Genomic DNA, 12039 nt, shown 5'->3' on the forward strand with positions numbered 1-12039 from the left:
ATTTGTAGTGAAAAAAAAAAAATCTTGCTATAACAGATAAATATTATGTAGTTTTGGAAATCACCGATGAAGACATTTATATGAAGCTACACATCTTTAAAATATCAAGTCGAGACAAGTTATTTGCTTGTGTACTTCCAGTATATGATGTAAATTACATGTACGGTGTAGTGAGCAGTGCGTCAAGGCATAGTGCCAACCACTATGTTAACTGCATGATTAAGTTTTGCATGTTTTCGATGAAGATCATTACGTGGCTTAGCGGTTGCTGGTTGGTAATATCTGTATTCTAATTAAAATTTCACTGGTGAACAATTTTAAATTTAAGGAGCAGTGCATTTAGAACATGCAGAAAATATATTATGAAAATAGTAGTTCCGCGAAAGTCCTAGTGTCCCTAGAAATGACTGGTTATCTGTTTTGTTTGTTATGTTTCCGTAACAATCGATCAATACTATTATTGTAGAATAGATTAACACAGCAATATGTTAAAACGACTGTTAAGATCAATGCAAAAAATATATATGCGAAATTATATTCATTGGGTGCTATTAGTATCCCATTAGGAAAGGGTAAAATCACCGGTTTTACCCTTTCCTAATGGAAACCGGGGGTTTTGCGTTTTGGTAATGCACATAATTTCTTGGCAAGTTTAATTTATTTAGTTTAATATAATTACTTTATATAATTACTTTATTAAATATCTTTCGAACTTCTGAAAACTATACCCTTTGGCGCGCACGCACACGCACACACACAGTTCAGGCTTTTTCTGCAAGCACCTCGGCCTCATAATAATTACAATGTTATGATACAGGCATTGAAAGCCATATGGTATATTTTTCAGATTTTAGAATATATTTCAAACTGTTGACTAATCGATTCGAAGTAGAATATCGATTACATTATTATTTCCTAGAAAAAGATATTTCTCTCGGTAATTCACGTAAAAATAGTATATGGTGTCACTTCCGTCTCAAATGAAAGTACCAATGAAACTGATTTTATAAATATATAGAGAGAAAAGAAAATATTATCCGTACAACATTGTTTCAGTAAAATCATATCTTAAAATCGCATCTTTTAGGATTTTTAGCTTCATTAGTTTTTTTTTTTTAGATTTTTAGCTTCATTAGTTTTTAACTAATGAAGTGCTGAATAATTTGCTCAAAGGAGTAAAATAAATAAGAGAAAGCAGACACTTTTTAAAGTTACAAGAGCGTTATATAGAATGTGTAAAATTTACTAACCGTTAAGTATTGTACTGTACAAGAATAAAATACATGTAATTTAGCTTATTAGGAAACTGTGTAAAAAGGGGGCAGGGGTTATGAAAGGGAAGAGAACAAGAGTTACGATCTGTTATTTCGCCTGTCATCTTCGGTAATGGGAGAGTGACATTTGCTGGTGTTATTTGTCACGATGTTGACAATGCTAGCAATGCAAGACGTAGGACGCCACTCGTACCAATAGCGAAGGTCAAACGGAAATCCCTTTGACAGAGTTTAGGCAGAAGTAGTATCAGTTTCTGTTTGAGCATAAACGCAGTTATGACCTTCTCATGGTATCGGTGCGGTCATTGCTTTTAAAACTTGACCTAATTAAAGATTAAATAAAATGCACCATTGAATATTATGACTATCTAAGAAGCCTTTTACTTGGAATTTGCTTATTATTCCAAGAAGGTTGTCACTTATAATGAGATTACTGTTGAAAATCTAACATTGCTTTATTTTTAAGTAACTAACAACTTTGGCTTATTTCACAAGTTATTTTCTGTTAAATGTGGAATGAGCAATTCGTCTAACGCGCTATTGACACGTGATTCATTGTTGGTAAAACATCGTTCATTCACCTGTAGGTTTTGTAACACAGTGGCGCACCCAGGGAGGGGGGGGGGGGGCTAATGGGTCCTTCCCCCCCACCACCACCACCAAAGAAAAAGATAAAAAGCACTAGAAAATTTTTCAAAATACTTTTCCTAATTAAAATTCATTTTTTATTGATGTTGTGTCATGTCTTCAATTTCAAAAATGCTTCTGAATTAAGGGTCACATAAGGTGAGAGAACCCTATAGCATGTTTCTCAACATGTATATATATATATATATATATATATATATATATTATGAGGGGACATGTGATTTATTAATTAGTGTCGTTTTTTTCCCAGTTGTCTCTAATTGCACTATTTGTTGAGAAATATATTACACAGACTGCTGGTACCTTATTCACTGACATAATAAAAGTACTTGTTTTTCTTGCCTCTGCAGTATAGTGGCTATTGGGGGAGGGCGTGTTGTTTACCGCGGGAGCAAGTTACTATCGCCCTGCTCTGAACGTGTTTCAGCTTTTTTTCATTTGCGAGGTATATGCGAAACTTTTTAATTTATTTTTTCGAAAAATAAAAACAGGGGTGAGAGTTATATGCGAGTAAGTACGGTATTTCTATTATGGATAAGTACATTGGTACCTTCTTTAAACGGAAAAATATCTCGGATGACAGTGATAATACAAAACGAGTTTGTAATGACAGTTTGTGTGTAGTTTCTGAAGAGAAAGAGGTCAGTAAGGAATTCACAGAAACACAGAATTCCCATCAATTGTAATGCGATAATATTAATACGCTTAACGAAAGGAAAGATTTGCTGACTTGCTGGACACTCGACCAGTGGATCGCATTTAAAGGTAAATACAATTGTTTAGTTTGTAGGAACATTTTTTTCTGTTTTGTGACTTTTCTCCCTTTACGGTAATTATGCCTACATTAGTGTGTTATTATTCAATAATTGTTTACAGGTTTGAATGTGTATATAAAGTCAATATCAACAGTAGCCTGATTACGAACGCGTGATGAAAGGGATGAGGAGGTTTGGAGCTTTCCCGGATAGTAATCAAAAGGTAAATACAATTGGTTATTTTGTATAGGGCCCCGAAACTTAATAGTTTAGAATTTAACCACTGGGAAAGGGTTTGTGTCCACCTCAAAACGCTGAAACAGAATTTGGAAACATTTTTCGAATAACTTTTTTTTAATAAGAAATTTCTGTGATTTCACGATCCATTTCAGGCTTGCAGTCACGAGAACGACCTTTCGTTATCGAAAAAAGAACAGTTAACTGAGCTTTCACGCGACAGTGGGTTTAAAATGCAATTCCGTGATCGTGGTTTGGCTCGATTCTGGATCTCGCCTTCAGTGAGAAGTGAATTTCCCGAATTATTTGAAGAAGTCGAAAATCGTCCTGCAGTTTTCTACAACCTATCTTTGCGAGAAAGGATTTTCATCGCTCCTTCAAATAAAAACAAAATACAGAATTCGTCTTAGTGTGTGTGCCGATCTTCGACTGAAATTGACCAATGTTGAGCCAGATATCCAGCAACTCTGCAAGGTCGAGAAGCCCATCCATCTCATTAAAAGTAAATAGTAACATAATTATATCATTTTATTTATTTGTTTAATAAAAATTAAAAGTTTGTGCAACCGTTTAGGGCAAAACAGGTGCAACCGTTAAGTAACTTAACGGTTGCACCTGTTTGGAAAACTCGTTCGCAGAGTACAATAAGTTCTTTTCGCTATACACTTTGGTATTAGGTCTAGCTACTCACTGATGAAGCCTCAAAAAAGGCTGAAACCGGTCTGGGTAGTGACCTCCCTCCATAATGTAATAACAGCATACATTTCCTAGGAAATGTGTTTTTACATTATGGAAAATACCTAAGAATAGCGATCTGAACTTCCCCACCTTTGCAACGAGCTTCCCCAGTATTGTACTACGTACTAGGATCACTTGCATTGGCTAACGCTAGTGTCGCCGATACTTTATAGTTTACTATATTCGGCAAGAAACTCTCTGATTCCAATCTTTGAGTTTCTTATTCGGTTTTAAAACTATGTGGGATTTAATATCCCCTTAATTTAAGTAATTTAAGTTAAAAGTTTGTTTTATTTTTTATCCACAAAATTTAATTTTTTATCTATATATCCAGCCTGGTTGGCCGACTCTCCAGCCAAAAGGCTGTGGTGCGGGATTCGAATCCGCACCGTGGGTATGGATGTTTGTGATTGTCTGTGAAAATACTAGTGGTAGTGGTCGGCGATAGACAGCGTTGGTGTAGATGATGATGATGATTGTAGTTGTGGTTGGTGAAGACGGAGAGTTGTAGAGTAGCTGCCCTTCCTCGATATGTCTTTGTACTACCTGGAGGTGTTATGTAATACTAATATCGACATTTATATGTTCATTATTTTTTATTTCATTATTTATCATTATTTATATGTTCAAATTCAAACTTCACATAGTTTGAATTTGGCACTTGGAAATGATGTATCTGTGACAAATAAGAAATTGCATTGGCATAATTGAAAAGGTACACAATTTCTTCAATACCCATAAAAGACAGGACGTCCTTGTTGTTTATAATATTATAATATTAATATCTTTTAAGATTTATAATATCTTTATTTAGCTTGCAAAAAATATTTACGTGCACCTTACCATTGTCTAAAATAATGCAAAAATCTAACAGTGACCTCTTAATTGCCCTAAATTTTGTTGATGATGATGATGTGGCTCAATTAAATACCGTTCGTGAAACACCAGATTCTTCATTTAAATTGCCATTAAATGAAGAAATTAAATGACATTAAAAAGCCAAGGACTTCATCAAAACAAACATTAAGTCCAATGTTCCAGCCGATTCTGTAGAAGAGTATTTCAGGAGAACTATTTCATTCCATTTATTGATCAAATATTGACTCAACTTCATGAACGTTTCACTCGGCACCGCAACATTTTGAAATATTTTTTTTTTCTCTTCTACCAAATGGAAAAGATGCTCCAACAGCAAGTGCAATGGAAGATTTTCGTCTTCCATTGAAATATATCATTTTGTCAAAGTGTGACAAAATGATATATCCTAACATCGATAACTTATTAAAAATATTTGCAACGCTTCCGGTAACAACATGCATCAGTGAAAGGTCATTTTCTAACTTACGCCTTTTAAAAACCTATTTAAGATCTACCATGACACAATCACGATTGAACGGACTGGCTTTGCTATATACACAGAGAGAGAGATTAATGTAACCACGACTGAAATAATTCAAGAGCTTTGTAAAAAGAAAAGAAAACTGGATTTTATTTTTTAAATAAATTTTTATAATCACCTAATGAATTTTATTGAATGAATGAAATTTAATGAATTTTAGTTGAACGGATAAAAATATTTTTAATGCAAATTCATTGTATTAAAAATATTTTTATCCGTTCAACTCACCTCCCCCCCCCCTCCAAGATTAAATCCTGCGTGCGCCACTGGTAATGCATATATTTTCAGTATTGACAAGTACCATTTCCAAGCATTTCCAACCTTTGAACGTTTTTTTCTTTGTCAAATCGTAAATCGAATAGAATGAGATTTTGACCTTGCTCTAATGCGAAGTCCAAACTTGTATTGATTTTCATTTTTACACTATTGGTTTAAACCTAAGTAAATTATCGACTTAGAAAGGTGTGTTAGTGAACTCCTGCGTGTGATAAACTAGATGGAGCTTCCAGTATTGGCATGTTTATTTGAAACATGTCAATACTGGACATGTTTTTTCTAAAAAAACGTCCATTTCTAAAAAAAAAAATTTCTAAAAAATCTTCCATTTCTAAACAAAATCCATTTCTAAAAAAAATCTTAGGTTATAAGTTGCCATGGGATTTTTATACATTTATTTCATGGTAAAAAATTACTACGTCTCCATTCTATGCGTTTATTTCTTGGACTATGAAATATGCCACAAAATAAGATTTAAATATTTCTATGAATTTTCAGTTACAATTTGAAGAGAAATAAAAAAAAAAATGACTTTTTTAAAGAAAACAAAAATATCGATTGGAGCCTCAGTAGATCACTTAACACTAACAATGACGTTTTTCGATTGGAAAGATCTGGTTTCGAATCCGTCTAAAACGCGAAAAACCTCAATAAGAGACCAGTGGCGCACCCAGAGGAGGGGGGGGGGAGCCAGTGGGGCCATGGTCTCCCAAAGAAAGAGGAAAAAACACTAGAAAATTTTCCAAAAATCTTTCCCTAATTAATAAAATTCATTATAAAATAAATTCAATAAAAATCAATTTACCATTTCCCCCTCCTCCCAAAGACTCAGATGGATATGGTAGAGTTTCTTTTCAGAAACTCCGATTTTTCATTCTACAAATAAACATATACCCTCCGAAAGGATATACGCAACCTGCATAGACGAATTATAATGTGTCAATTTGTATAATTGATTACTTCGAGAAGAAAGCCGGTACACATTTTCGAATTGCACGCAAAGGGGGTCACGTGGTAGCACTCAACAAGATAAAAGGAAAAAGGCTGTGCTAAACGAATTTTGTTTGAAGGAAGCTCTTTTCGTCAAGGAATAAAGTTGCAAACTTGTAATGTCGCAAAGTTATTATCTAGATGATTTTACGCGGGGAAGAATTATTAGAAAGCTTGAAGAAGGCCGCGGATTTATTGATATTGCTGGAGAGTTTGGAATTTCACATAGCGTCGTGTCCAGGCTCTGGGCAGCATTTCAAACCAATGGAATGTGTTCTACACGTTTGCTAAAAGATCGCCCTCGCTCTACCATGGAGCATGAAGACAGATTTTCGGTTATAACAGCAAAACGTAATCGACACACCACGGCAAGTCAGCTTGCGAGGCGGCTCCATTCAAGCACAGGTACGCGGATATCTCAACAAACTATGGCGAAGGCCTGAAGTCTTTTTCCACAGCTCATTATTCAGCGCGTTTTTAGTTGTGTTGTATCCATAAAAATTGGACACCAGTGGGCTAGTGTATTCCTTACAGATGAGAGTCGATTTAGTTTTTCTTCCGATTCTAGATGACACTTGATCTGGCGTGAAAGCGGTACTGCTTACCATCGCGAGAATGTTCTTGTAAGGGATAGATACATCGGTGCTGGGGTCATGGTGTGATTAGGTATTATGCTTAATGGACGCACTGAGCCTGGAAAAAGATACTATGACTAGTGAACGATATTGCAACAAAGTTCTTCACCGTCATGTTCGAATGTTCCGTGAAGCTGTAAATGAAGAATTTATTTTTATGGATGACAATGCTACATCACATCATACATATACGAGCAGTTGAGATACTTCTGGAAACCGATGATATTAATTGAATCGTGACCTCATAGAACATGTGCGGGATGCAATAGGGAGACGCATTGCTGGTCGAAATTCCCGTCCAGAGAACAAACGAAGTCTTATCCTTGCTCTGAAGGAAGAGTGTGCCAGTTTGCCTTAAGAACTCAATCACTTGGTGCTAAGCATGGTACGACGTTGTGAGAGCTGCATCGCAGTTCGTACTGGACATATTCCATACTGAACTGTCTCTTTGCTTATTATTTTTGTAAGCACTGTACGTTAATTCCTTAACTTCGAAGAAATTTGTAACTTTTGCTAAAAACGTATTGCAATTTAATTTGTATGAAATTTATAGCACATTTTTTGTGTAATATAATTTATTAGTATGCTGGCAATTCACATTTGGCTGTAGTCATGGGAATGAATTTTTTTTTCATATACAGGTAAAAGTGCAGTTCGTCCTTAGCTTTTGGACACCAGTGTGTGTGTGTGTGTGTGTGTGTGTGTGTGTGTGTGTGTGTGTGTGTGTGTGTGTGTGTGTGTGTGTGTGTGTTACTAACCACCTTAGCTATTAGCAACAATTTCCTTGGATGTCAAGGATACTTGGCCAGTTGTGGGGCCTGTAAGTACTGTGATGATGAATAATACCGATAACTCTCGAAGATACATTAAAGAAAGCCTTTCGAAATTGGCACAATAGGCACAACATAGAACAAATAAAAGATGATTTTTTTATGGTAACTGAAGAACAATATACTGGAAAACCATGATATCTTAAGTATGATGGGTTGGATTTATTTTCTCATTAAATTTAGTAGAAAATTCTTTCTAGGAAATTTAGGATTTTTTTTTTTTTTTTCTGTTATTCCTCTGGAACCGTGATATTGGTGTTTGAATCCATTGTCAGATACGACTTTGCCCAAGGACAGCATTGTTCCCTCTCACTCCAGTTAATGTAAATATATGTGTATATATACGTATGCTTATTGTTTACAAATATCTACACTTGATATTGGTAACTTAACCCTTTTGTTTCTGCTTTATGACCTCCGGTATACTACAGGATCAAGGTGTGATTTCACCTTTTAATGTCACTTCGTGTTGGAATAGTTCATTCACCGTGTGAAGATATTACAGTGACGTAATATTCCGCTAAGACCGTCAATAAAACGCGATATGAGCCAGTGGAACGCAACACAAAAGTTCAAGGTACTTGTACAGGATCTTGGATTACAAAGGAATTGTAGTACATACATTCACTACACGTGTCACGTTAGAAAGTAGGGCAGCACGTGGAAGTTAAACCATTGTTGGTTTGGATTATGTGCGGTTTTAACATGCAGGTAAACCACGAAATGTTTCTTTTTTTTTATATAAATTAATTAATTTAGGGTCTGAATTGCATTTAGCTTTCGAATGAATCATTGTTTATTTGTTAACTGTTTAATTCGTTCCTATGCATGCACGTTCAGCTGTAATGAATTCTTAGCGGTTTGTGTGCTGTTGAGTGGGGTATCATGATTTGATTATGAGCAAGAGAAAAATAAGACGCATCGCTAGGAATTAAAATAAAATGCAGGAATGTGTTAGTTATTGAATAAATAAAACATATTACTAGAGATCCATCATCATCTTAATCAATTTCCTGATATATAAGCCCCAAGAGCTGCTGAAGTTATTATGAGCACTAATTTCCTATTAACAGTGTTATTCGAAATTATTGCGAGAGAACTCCAATATTGTTATATCTAACATTTCGTGCTTCTAAAGCACTTCTGACCGAATCAACCACCTAAGCCTTGGTCTTCCTCTTCTGGGTCTCTTTCCTGCCATCTTGGTATCAAACACCTGTTTTGCTGACCTTTCCTCACCCCTTCTATTTAAGTTGCCATACCATCTTAGGTTAGCTCTGCTGACACATTCTTGAATGCAAACAATGTCAAGTTCCTTCCTAATATCTTCATTTTTGATTCTGCCATTGATGTCATCTGTTCACTCTCCTAATTTTTTTCAGAACCCTCATATCCGTGGTCTCAGTCTTTGATAAAGTGCTTTATTTCTATCCCAAATCTCAGATCCATAACTTAAAACTGGTTTGAACACTGTCTTGTATACAGTTAATTTAGTGTTTTGGCTCATTTCTCCCTTTTTATATAAATTTAGTCAATTGGCTCCCCACCACACCAAATTTGCTTATTCTGTTGTCTATTTCCAGATTCAACTTGCCGTCTTCATTAAAAACTGTGCCTGGATAGCTGAAATATTTTACTAGTTGTATGTGATCTTCATTCAGAATGCAGCTGACGTTTTCTATGCTCCTGCCTATTTTCATAGTTTGGTCTTTTTATTGCTGATTTTCCTGCCAAATTTGTTACAGCTGTTATTCAATTTAGTCAGAGAATCCTGGAGACTTGTACTAGATGTGTTTAAGAGTACAACATCATTTGCATAAAGTAAGAGCTAAGTTGGACATCTCCAACTCTAATATCACGCCAAATGCTACTTTCTTTCATAATATGATTCATATAGATAAGAATCGAGATAATGTGCATCCTGATCTTACATCTGATTTTACATCAAACGATCCTCCCATATTTCCTTCAATTCTAACTGCTGCTGACTGACATCTTAAATATAAACTATGTATTGTTCTGCATAATATACCATTCACCTCATATAATTGTAATGATTTGAAAAGCTTTTCTTTGGACACCTTGTCGTGTGCCTTTTTCAGATCTACAAAACTTAAGTCAAGATCCTTCTCTCTGAGAAATTCCCGATTTCTCGACTATTTGTCTTAAAGTGAAAATCTGATATTGACAACCTTTATTTGGCCTGAATCCAGCTTGTTCTTCTCCAAGTTTCTCTTCCACAATTTTTCTCAGCTTCATTTCAAGTATGCTTGTATAAATCTTATCTGGAACACTTAGTAGAGAAATTCCTCTGTAATTCTCACATTCAGCTTTATTCCCCCCCTTTTTTTTTATTCTTTATAGTACAGATCCTAAATATCAAATTTCAGAAAATTCCATTCAGTGGGCGTTATTACTTTATATAACTGCGAAACGTTTTGTCCTTCAAATGGTCTCTGATTTAAATCAAAATTCTATAACCAGAGCTGATGGACAAACGGAGGACAGAAAACCTACTAGGTGTTTACGCATCTTACGACTTTCACCAAAAAAATATATATATCTAGCAATATCACTTCGTAGTTTTCATGTTTATTTGAATAAAACATAAATCACTGAATTCCTTTTAGTTCCTAAAGAAAATAGACGGAACTCTTTTAGCCTAACTTTTGGAAATCAGTGAGCAGCTGTTCTCTATTCTTAACCATCATCAATACCTGAACTTATGGCTACCGATGATGTTGGAAGCATTGGGCTAGACAGGCTATCTCGGGCTTTCTAAACCTAACACGTATTGTTTTCTGAAATAACCTAGCCTCTACGGTGGATTTTTCTCATTTTCGGAGTTAAAAACCGAATTTTAGTGAGGAAACTCAAAGGTGAAGAAAAAACTTCTATCTTGTTTGTTTTGAAATAAAAATATGAAACTGCTGAAAAAATTTCTCTCGTCGGCAACCAGAATCTAACCCATAACAGGGTTTCTTCTGTTCGTGTAGGATATGAAAAGAAATGTCACAGAGCTACACGGGCGCTCTCTCTCTCTCTCTCTCTCTCTTATGTACTTCTTTAACACTCGAATTGTATTATTCACAATTTTGCTAATAAATGACATTTTATTTTAAAATAATGATTATATTTTAGAATAATATTTTTAAATTAACAAATAAGGAAATATTTGCTTCTAAATAAATGTTTTGTTTAAAAAAATTAAGTTTTTATTATTTATTTTTACGTTTAATATCTTTCACTATCACACGTGAGACTAGAGCCGTTTTTGGTAGATGTAATACTGTTTTGCGTATTTTTTCCCGCTAAAATGGTTCAGTTGAACGACTCAAAAATCTTCTTGGCGATTCTACGAGCAAATAGGAATTGACATCAAGCCGGGAAATAATTATTATTATTATCAGTTCGAACAGTAATTCCATTGAAAAGATCTAGCGATAACAATAAAATAAAACGATAGTAATAATAATAATAATAATAATAATAATAGAGTTACTATATTAAATACAGCACATGTCCTTGACCAAATATGTGTCATTTACAGACTGTTTGAACTGTTTACACGAAACAGTTTGGCGGAGTTTAAATTTCAATTGCCTATATTTCCTTTAGTTTGTCCATATCTTTATTATTCAAATCCTACCTTGGCCATGAATATTTGTGAATGTCTTGAGGTGATGGATGAATTTTGTTGTGCAGTGAAGACCACCATCCTGTTTATTGGAGACTTTAAGTGGCTTGAGAAAAGTTCGGCGTGTGTGATCTTTAGCTCTAGAACAGGGTTGCTTTAATTATGCAACTCTGCCTCCGTAATAGGTTTGCAACCTTTTGTGGGAGGGATTCACATTTTGTATAACTTGCTAATTTATTATGTTTATTTTTCTAATTTAATTACAGTTTTATTTTACAGAGTGTTTTTTAATACAAACATTGCATTAATTAATATTTTAAGAAATACTGTATTATATTATTTACAGTTAAATCACATAAATACTTTTCAACAAACAGGAAGATCTGTCTTATAGATTGATGTCCAAGGCCTGTCGGTCTTTGACATCAGTGGAGTTTGTTCAGTATTATATAAGATGCTTGACAAACAAATAATTTGTGGAATAGTTTGCAGTGTTGTTTAAATAAATAAATCAACACTTAGTATCAATATCAAGGTCGGGGTCATTGTACAAGTCAACAGTTTTTTTTTTTTGGGGCTTTTTTTATTTTTTCCGATTTTGTTGAAATTCAAAACTGAGC

General features: G+C 34.6%; 1 protein-coding gene across 2 annotated transcripts in view; it reads left to right on the forward strand.

Moving 5' to 3' along the window:
- The window catches only part of Trs31 (trafficking protein particle complex subunit 31), a 331260-nt gene that overhangs the window by 96770 nt on the left and 222451 nt on the right, over positions 1–12039 (forward strand). The window contains exon 1 of one of the 2 annotated variants that reach the window (XM_090408259.1): positions 8425–8493. The exons of the other annotated variant lie outside the window; for it this stretch is intronic. The gene's annotated coding sequence lies outside the window, so the exon portion shown is untranslated. Of the gene's footprint in view, positions 1–8424; positions 8494–12039 lie in introns of those variants that run through there. 2 annotated transcript variants of the gene reach the window in all.

This window comes from Typopeltis vanoorti, chromosome 18 (genome assembly GCF_054136105.1).
Source record: "Typopeltis vanoorti isolate ZY-2024b chromosome 18, IOZ_Tvanoo_1.0, whole genome shotgun sequence".
NCBI lineage: Eukaryota > Metazoa > Arthropoda > Arachnida > Uropygi > Thelyphonidae > Typopeltis > Typopeltis vanoorti.